The sequence below is a fragment of the Aegilops tauschii genome, chromosome 2, assembly GCF_002575655.3.
Source record: "Aegilops tauschii subsp. strangulata cultivar AL8/78 chromosome 2, Aet v6.0, whole genome shotgun sequence".
NCBI lineage: Eukaryota > Viridiplantae > Streptophyta > Magnoliopsida > Poales > Poaceae > Aegilops > Aegilops tauschii.
This window is the reverse complement of record NC_053036.3, coordinates 631,142,886-631,151,154: the sequence shown is the minus strand read 5'-3', so window position 1 is coordinate 631,151,154 and position 8,269 is coordinate 631,142,886. Positions and strand designations below refer to the sequence as shown.

Genomic DNA, 8,269 nt, shown 5'->3' with positions numbered 1-8,269 from the left:
TGCTCGAGTGCCTACGAAGCGGAGTGTGTGGCCGCTCGGGAAGGCGTTACTACGGCGCTCTTACAGTCAACACTGCCTCTTGTTATTCAGACTGATTGTGTATCCCTGGTAAAGGTTTTGGACAGTTCAGAGACAGATAGGTCGGGAGTAAGTCATCTGGTAAATGAGACTAAGGAGCCTCGCTAATCTGTCAAGAGTGGATGCTCTTAGGTGCTATCTGGCAGGTGACTGTACAACTATTTTTTAATTAATAAAGCTCTCTTTCCAGTCGCAAAAAAAACATGGGCTCCCTTAATATATACACGATCAAAACTCTCGGAACACACACGATCGTGCTCTCCTCAAACTCACATTCTCCATAGTTGCTACTGCTTCGGCGATCAAAATTAATGGAATGCGGCGGTGTCCAGATCATCTCCAGGCGCATGGTCAAGCCGGAGTATCAAAAGAGCTCAGAGTCGCCGGAGCCTCAGACCATCCACCTGACGCCATGGGACCTGTGGCGGATCACCGTGGGCTACAGCCAGGAAGGAGTCCTCCTGCCCAAGCCTCCGGCCAGCGCCGTCCAACACCTCGCGTCGTCCTTCGCACGCGCCTTGGGCCGCTTCTACCCCCTTGCCGGCCGCTTCGCCGTTGCGCCGGCGGCCAGTGCCGGTGCTCCGCAGGGTCTGACGATCTCCCTCCGCTGCGGGGACGAAGGCGCCGAGTTCATCCACGCCGTGGCGCCCGGGGTCAACGTATCCGACATCTCCGGCCCGCTCCGGGTCATCCCGCGCGTTGTCTCCTCTTTCTTCCCTCTCAACGGGATGCTAAGCACGGACGCGGCCGTCGACCCCAGCCGGCCGCTCCTGGCCGTGCAGGTCACTGAGCTCGCCGACGGCGTCTTCGTCGCCATGTCGCTCAGCCACGCGGCCGCGGACGGCACGACACTGTGGGACCTCTTCAACACATGGTCGGAGATGAGCCGAAGCGGTGACGGCAACATATTCACAGCGGCGCCATTGCCTCCATTCGGGAGGTGGTTCCACGACGGCTGTCCCGTGGCGATCCCTCTGCCCTTTGCCAAGGTGCAGGACATGGCGAGGAGGTTCGATTGCCCGCCGGTGCAGGAATGCTCGATCCATTTCTCCCCGGAGAGCATAAAGAAGCTCAAGGCTAAAGCGAATGCCGAGATGGCCGGCACGGCCACGGCCACCACCTCCTCGTTGCAGGCCCTGCTGGCGCACCTATGGCGAGCGGTGTGTCGAGCCCGGGGGCTGGCGCCGGACCGGGAGACGAGGCTCGTCCTCCCCGTGGGATGCAGGACACGGGTGAAGGGCATTTCACAGGGTTACGTGGGCAACGCGATTTCAGGAGCGGCTGCTAGGCAGCCAGTCGGCGAGGTCCGGGGACGGCCGGCTGGGCTGGACGGCCTGGCTACTGAACCGTGCTGTGGCTTCGGTCGACGAGGCGACGGTGACAGAGGAGCTCGTGGCTTGGTCTAAAAACCCCAGCTTAAGATACGCGCCTGACTTAGGTGGGGATCCTGCCATTGTGGTAGTGAGCGGCTCGCCGCGGTTTGATGTGTATGGCAATGATTTTGGCTGGGGCAGGCCGCTGGGCGTCCGGACCGGCCCGGGGAACAAGCTGGACGGGTTGATCACGGTTTTCGAGGACGGCGGAGGGGCAGGGGGCATGGAACTGGAGGTGTGCCTCGCTCCTCATGCTCTCGCCAGCCTCGTCGCCGACCAAGAGCTGATGAACCCGTCGGTCTAGAGGAGGGCAGAGATATGTGGTCATGATGGCGGCGGAAGTGTGCCTGTTCCGGTGCTTTCTTCCTTCAAATGCCGTGTCTGTGTTGTAGTAATAATCCTGATGCCCAGCATCAGGTTGCACTTTTTTTCTTCTTTGATTGCAATTTTTTGTTGCTAGCTTGTCAGGTTGCACTTTTGAGTCTGTAATATACTTTTCCCTATTGAAATCAGCCCAGCGTCTTAGCAGTGTGTCACCTAAACAAATTTCTTCGCCTAATTCATACTAACACATGAAACAATGACATATTTTGTTCTCAAAATTTCCACACATAATTTTCGATGGATGTACCAATCAAAAGGACGAACACTAAAATGGCTTATCATTTGAATACTTTCAATGTAAAAATCAAACAAAGAATTGATTTTTCTCAGATTTAGTCTCATCTGTACCCTCTATTTCTCTAAGAAAATAAAATAATAATGTATAAATTTACAGTTTTTTTTAGACAATATAAATTTACAGCTCTATGCTCTAAAAGTCCCAACCTCTTCAGGTCAAGGCCCACGCCCGTGGCCATGACCGGGGATGAGGCCCGACACCCCTCCCCCGCAGCACCAAGTGCCGAGAGGGTGGGCGCCGCCGCCCCGTCGCCCTCTTCACCGGTGCCGGTACCTTTCCTCTGCCACCACTCCCCTTCGTGTACCATTTCCACAGAAATAAGGGTGGGCAGCATCGTTAATCTCTGTGCATTTCGTTGGAGCGCGATGAAAATTAGGGTCCTATACGTATTTAGTTATCTTGACTTGAAAAATTCTATTGATAGGGACAGGCCACCTGTTCATTAATGCTGGCTTATATACAAAAACAATCCCATCTTGCCACAACAATAGCAAGCTAACCTAACGCACCAAGGCGCTGGCTTAAAATCAGTAGCAATTTGAGAAGACAAGAATATTACTATTGCAGCTAGCACCAAGCAAGCAACAACTTCGTATTTATATGGACCAAGCAATATGTAGAGGTGGCTGCGAAAAACAGGAATGCTACTGTATTATAAGAAGTCATCGCACCCTTCTCCTAATTTATCTTTTGTTATTATCTTCTGTTGTATATGATACCAACTTGATTAAGAGTGAAACCATATGTCAAACATTTATTTTATTATTTTTAGACAAATTTTATTAGTTAGGTGACTGCAAATCAAATGATGGCCGGCAGCAATACGGGCCAAGTTTAGTCAATTAGCCCACTCATTTCCCCACACGTAGGCAGGTAGCTACAGAAAACTTAAGTTAGTTCCCTCAATTGTCTCAAAAAAAAAGTTAGTTCCCTCAAAATAATATAGATGAATATAAAGCGTTCACTATGTTATTGTTGTGGCGGCTAACAAGCTAGTAAAAACTATATCTTATTAACATGAACCAATCAATATATATAGTAGACCGCAAGAAATAGCTAGATTGCATGCATCGTACTACCAAGTCTTGGTACCCTTGTCTTCAGTTGTCTTTCATCATTATCTTCCGCTGTGTATGATGCCAACTTGATTAACAGTGAAACCATATGTTAAATAATTATTTTATTAGTTTTCTTTAAGGCTATGACCAACATAGTCTTTCCTATTGGTCATAGGTTCATTTCTTCCAATAAACTGCCTTTATTAAGGGTAGGTACGTTTTGGAGAGTGTTGTGATGGCCCATGAGGTCATTCATAAGGTTAAAAGATCTGGATCTCAAGGTCTAGTGCTTAAATTGGACTATGAGAAATCTTATGATGGAATTAGTTGGGACTTTCTTTTTGAAATGCTTCACTCTAGAGGATTTGGCCCCAAATGGATTGCTTGGATCAAAAGTACTTTAGTCCATAGCACATTTATGTGAGGATTAATAATACTATGGGTCCTCACTTTGTAGGAGGGAAAGGGCTCAAACAAGGTGATCCTCACTCCCCTTTATTTTTTTAATCTGTTAGCTGATGTTTTTTTACTAAAATGTTCCAGAAAGCAGCTTGTCAAGATCTAATTCATGGGCTTCTGCCTCAAGTAATTCTAGGGGGTGTGGTTCCTTTGCAATATGTTGACGACACCATCCTTCTTTCTGGAAAATTCTGTAAATAAGGCAGGAAACTTTAAATGGCTTTTGTCTTGCTTTGAAAACCTCTCGGCCATGAAGATCAATTTCCATAAAAGTGATTTAATGACCATTAATGTAGAGGAGGTTGTGGCTAAGGAATTTGCACAATTTTGTTCTTGTAGACTTTGTACCATTCCTATCAAATACCTTGGAGTGCCTCCGCACTATGATAAACTAAAGAGAGAGGATCTCCAACCTATTATTGATAATATTATTAAAAACAGTTCGGGTTGGTTGGGGAGATTTCTTACTTATAAGGGTAAAATTATCTTACTATGTGCTTGTGTTGTTAGCATTCATGCGTATCTCATGTCTATGATCAAGTTTCCTAAGTGGGCTATTAATGCCCAAATGGTTCACTTCTTTTGGGGTGAGCTGGGTGATCAACACAAGTACCATTTGGCCAACTGGGGTTGATCTCCAGGAAGAAAGAATTTGGAGGTTTGGGGATTCCCAATCTCAGACCTTGTTGGCTTCATGGGCGGGGGGGGGGGGGGGGGGGGGATTCTTTGACAATTCTGACAAAGATTGGGAAAAAATTATCTCTTATAAATCAAGGTGAATTCTCCTAATTTATTTTGGGCAAAAAGAGGGGTGAGCTCTACTTTTCGGAAGGCTGCCACCTGGGCCATGACTGCGGCCAAAACCTTTTACAATTGGAAATTAGGGGATGGTGAACTCATTAGTTTTTGGCATGATACTTGGGTTGGGGATTGTTCCCTTAAGGTGCAATTTTGGGACTTGTTTAGTATTTGTAACCAGTCAAATTGCACTATTGCTCAGGTGTGGGATGGAACAAATCTGAAACTGTCGTTTAGAAGATGTGTTGATCGGGCTAGTATGGCTCTATGGTAACAATTAGTTGCGCTGATCAAGCATTTCCTTCTGCGGAATGAGGTAGACACCCCAGTCTGGTCGCTGGAACCTAATGGTATCTACTCGGTGAAATCTTTTTATGCAAAAAATAACTTTGGGGGCATAGTCTTTGTTATCAGTGTCAAACTCTGGAAAGTTGTTTGCCCACAAAAGATCTATGTTTTTCTCTCGTCGTGTGTTTAGAACAAGCTGCTTACTAGGGATAATTTAGCAAAAAGAAGACAGGTGGATGCCCCTCTTGTCTGTTTTGTAGCGAGAATGAATCTGCCCAACATCTTCTGTTCGATTGCGGTTGTGGCTCAACAAGTGTGGGGCTTTGTTTATAAATTCTTTGTGATTGACATAATTTCTGGTTTTGATGATATTTGTGCTTTTTGGCATTTAGCTGAGAAGAATTCAGTGTTGAACTTAGTGATTCCTTCCTCCTTGTGGAGCATGTGGAAACTGAGGAATGAATTCTGTTTTCAGGGGCGCACCTGGCGAAGTGTAAAATGCAGGTCTTCTGCAACGATACACAAGCGACATTGTTGCAACGCTGCATCCTCCTACTGGACAAGCGGAGTGGAGAAGTGCTTCGAATTTCTTGGAGATGAGCAGGGGAGCCCAGTGAGAAGACTTCGTCCCAGTTGTCCACTTCTTTTGAAGATACTTGACCGATGATGGCTCGCTTTTGTTCACATTTGGATTTTGTAATATAAGATAAAAAGAGTAACTTTGAGAGCCGAGAGAACTTCTGCTCTCGTTATATCTGTCGTAGGCCTTAGGCCATCATATTTAGTATTTATTTTGGGGTTTGGTTGGCTCAGTTTAACTGGTTCACTGCTTTTTCTGCTTCATTCTATAAAAATGGGGCAGGGGGAAACCCCTTTCATTCAATAAAAAAATCATGAAGCTGATTAGCTAGCTAATCTGTTTACCAAAGGCAGGTGCATGCATTGTGTTGGTTGTTGTTCGTTCGTGCATGCCTTAACCTTTGTGGATGGTTCGTATGTTGTGGACAGAGAGCTTTGCCAAGTTGCTAGCTGAAGGTACGATCGATCCAATTTGTATCCTGGTTTCGATATGTTCTCTATGTAGCTTAAAGAAAGTGCACTTCTATTGCTAACCGATGATAAGCCAAGCCCGTTATAGTTTGTGAATGGCAACCACACATCCTTCCATGGCTTAGATGAGCTTGAGCCATCGTGCACAAGCAATTATAGAATAGCTCTAAAAAAGGCAGTCACTGAGTCATATCATCTGAAACTAAACCGCTACCGACATCTTTTTTTTTTGAGGGGGAACTACCGACATCTTTGTCTTGCTATTCCGCCACCCACCAGAAAGCGACCGAAGGCTTAGAAACCTATAAGTCCAAAAGAACGGCAGGCAGACACCGCCAGGCACAGATCACGATGAAACAGCACCAGGCCGAAGATGACAACACCAAAACCCTAGCCCACGAACAATGTTAGCAACTACACCATAGAAAAAACAGGTATGGACCAACGCACAGCGGGCCTACGACCCACCCATTGAACAACCAAAGCTGAAAAAATGAATGCTCATATGGTCGACCATGGGTTAGCGAGCACACCAGTAAACACATTGACTGCACGGAACCAATCAGAAAACTAGAAAATTATTCTCGCAAAAAATGGCAAATGAAACATTGTTGCAGACTTATATCAGAACATGTAGTATCAAGTTTTAGAGAATAATGGCAAATAAAAGGACAATCAAGTACAGAAGAAAGGTCTGGTAGACAAAATCACCTCAACAATTTAGCATAGCTGTACTCACTCCGTTCCATAATGTAGTGCATATAATTTTTCTGAAAAGTCAAACTAATCAAACTTTGGCCGAGTTAATGAAGAAAACTATTTATATATATACAATTTCAAACATATACAACATAAAAATACAATTAATCATGTATCCAATGATATGCATTTAGTATTTTTAAATGTACACATTTTTGTCTATAAACAAGGTCAAAGTTTGTAATTTTGTCTTTAAAAAATTTATATACGTACTATATTATAGAACAAAGGGAGTATTATTTTAAAGTGAAGTGCACTGCAGGTCCCCGAACAATTTCAGGGGTGTCATGTCAGTCCTCGAAGTATGAAAATCGTCATTCAGGTCCTCGAAGTGTAGTAAGTGTGTCATCCAGGTCCAACATCTGCTTGACTCCATCTAACTGGCCAGCTGGCGCCGTTGACCGTGACACGTCGGATAGGGGGCCCACAGGGTAACGAACGTTGGTGAACAGTGCACTGGCAAACAATTTTTCATACGCGATAAATAGTGCACTAGTGAACAGTCACTAGTGCACCAGCTCAAATTTATCGTTCGCGGTTTTTTTATTGTTCGCGAACATTTTCAAATTTATTGTTCGTGAATATTTTTTAAATTTTGTGAACAAATATTTTTCAAATTTATCGTTCATAAAATTTTTCAAATTTATCATTTGCGAACATTTTCAAATTTACCGTCCGTGAATTTTTTTAAAGTCAGGAATCACTAATATTTTTAAAAAATGTTCATGAATCACAAATATATAATGTACAAGAACATTTTCAAATATTTCGCTCGCGAACATTTTTAAAAGTCACGAATCACAATTATTTTTAATAAAGTTTTTTCATTTACCGTCCGCGAACATTTTTTTAATGTCTTGAATCACAAATATGTTTTTAAAAATGTTCACAACTTTAAAAAAATGTTCACAACAGTGTCAGCTGGCCAGTCAAATGGGGTCAGGCAGATTTCGGAACTAGACGACACACTTCCTGCACTTCGAGGACCTGGATGACAAATTTTATAGTTCGAGGACTAACGTGACACCCCTGAAATAGTTCTAGGACCTACAGTGCACTTCACTCTTGTTTTTTACAGTCCAACTTAGCAAACCAGCCTCACAATGTATATTACATTCTTATTAATTGCAATATTTAATTAAAAAAGGCAACGCAGACAAGACGAATCTCCAAGGATTCAGGGTTAGTCAGCTTGTAAAAACACATTTACAAATGCTATAAAAGGCTATAATTAAGGAACCATAATTAACACATACATAACCCAAACAGGACTAATCCTGACACTGCGAATGTAAAAGATACGTGTCCAGTATTATTAAAAAATAATCTTCTACTCCGGCCCTCTCTTCCGGTTTATTTTTTTCGTGAATACGCAAAGCTTGCATATCATTCGTTCAACATCGTACTCGGAGCAGACAGACAAGGGATGCTCAGCCCGAACAATGAAAAAACATAGCTAAAAGGACGTCAAACATTTCCAAAGCCAACACCGGGGATGCCGCGAGCACGCAAGATAGCGCCTTCAAGAAGGAGAGCAACATCGTGACGCCGCCGCCATCCGATCCAAAGAACCGAACCAAGGGTTTCCCTCGGTGCTCGAATAGGGGCACGGATAGAGGCCATGGCAGCGCCCCTAAGAAGGGAAATGACACACACGACTGCCATCGCTGCCAGCATCAGCGAGCTGAGCAAGGATTTCACCCTGGCCTGAGTCCAAGCAATCA

At 44.5% G+C, this 8,269-nt stretch overlaps 1 pseudogene; it reads left to right on the top strand.

Annotated features, from left to right (window-relative positions):
- Nucleotides 1-389: 389 nt before the first annotated feature.
- Nucleotides 390-1,755, top strand: LOC109772970 (uncharacterized acetyltransferase At3g50280-like; annotated as a pseudogene).
- Nucleotides 1,756-8,269: the final 6,514 nt, after the last annotated feature.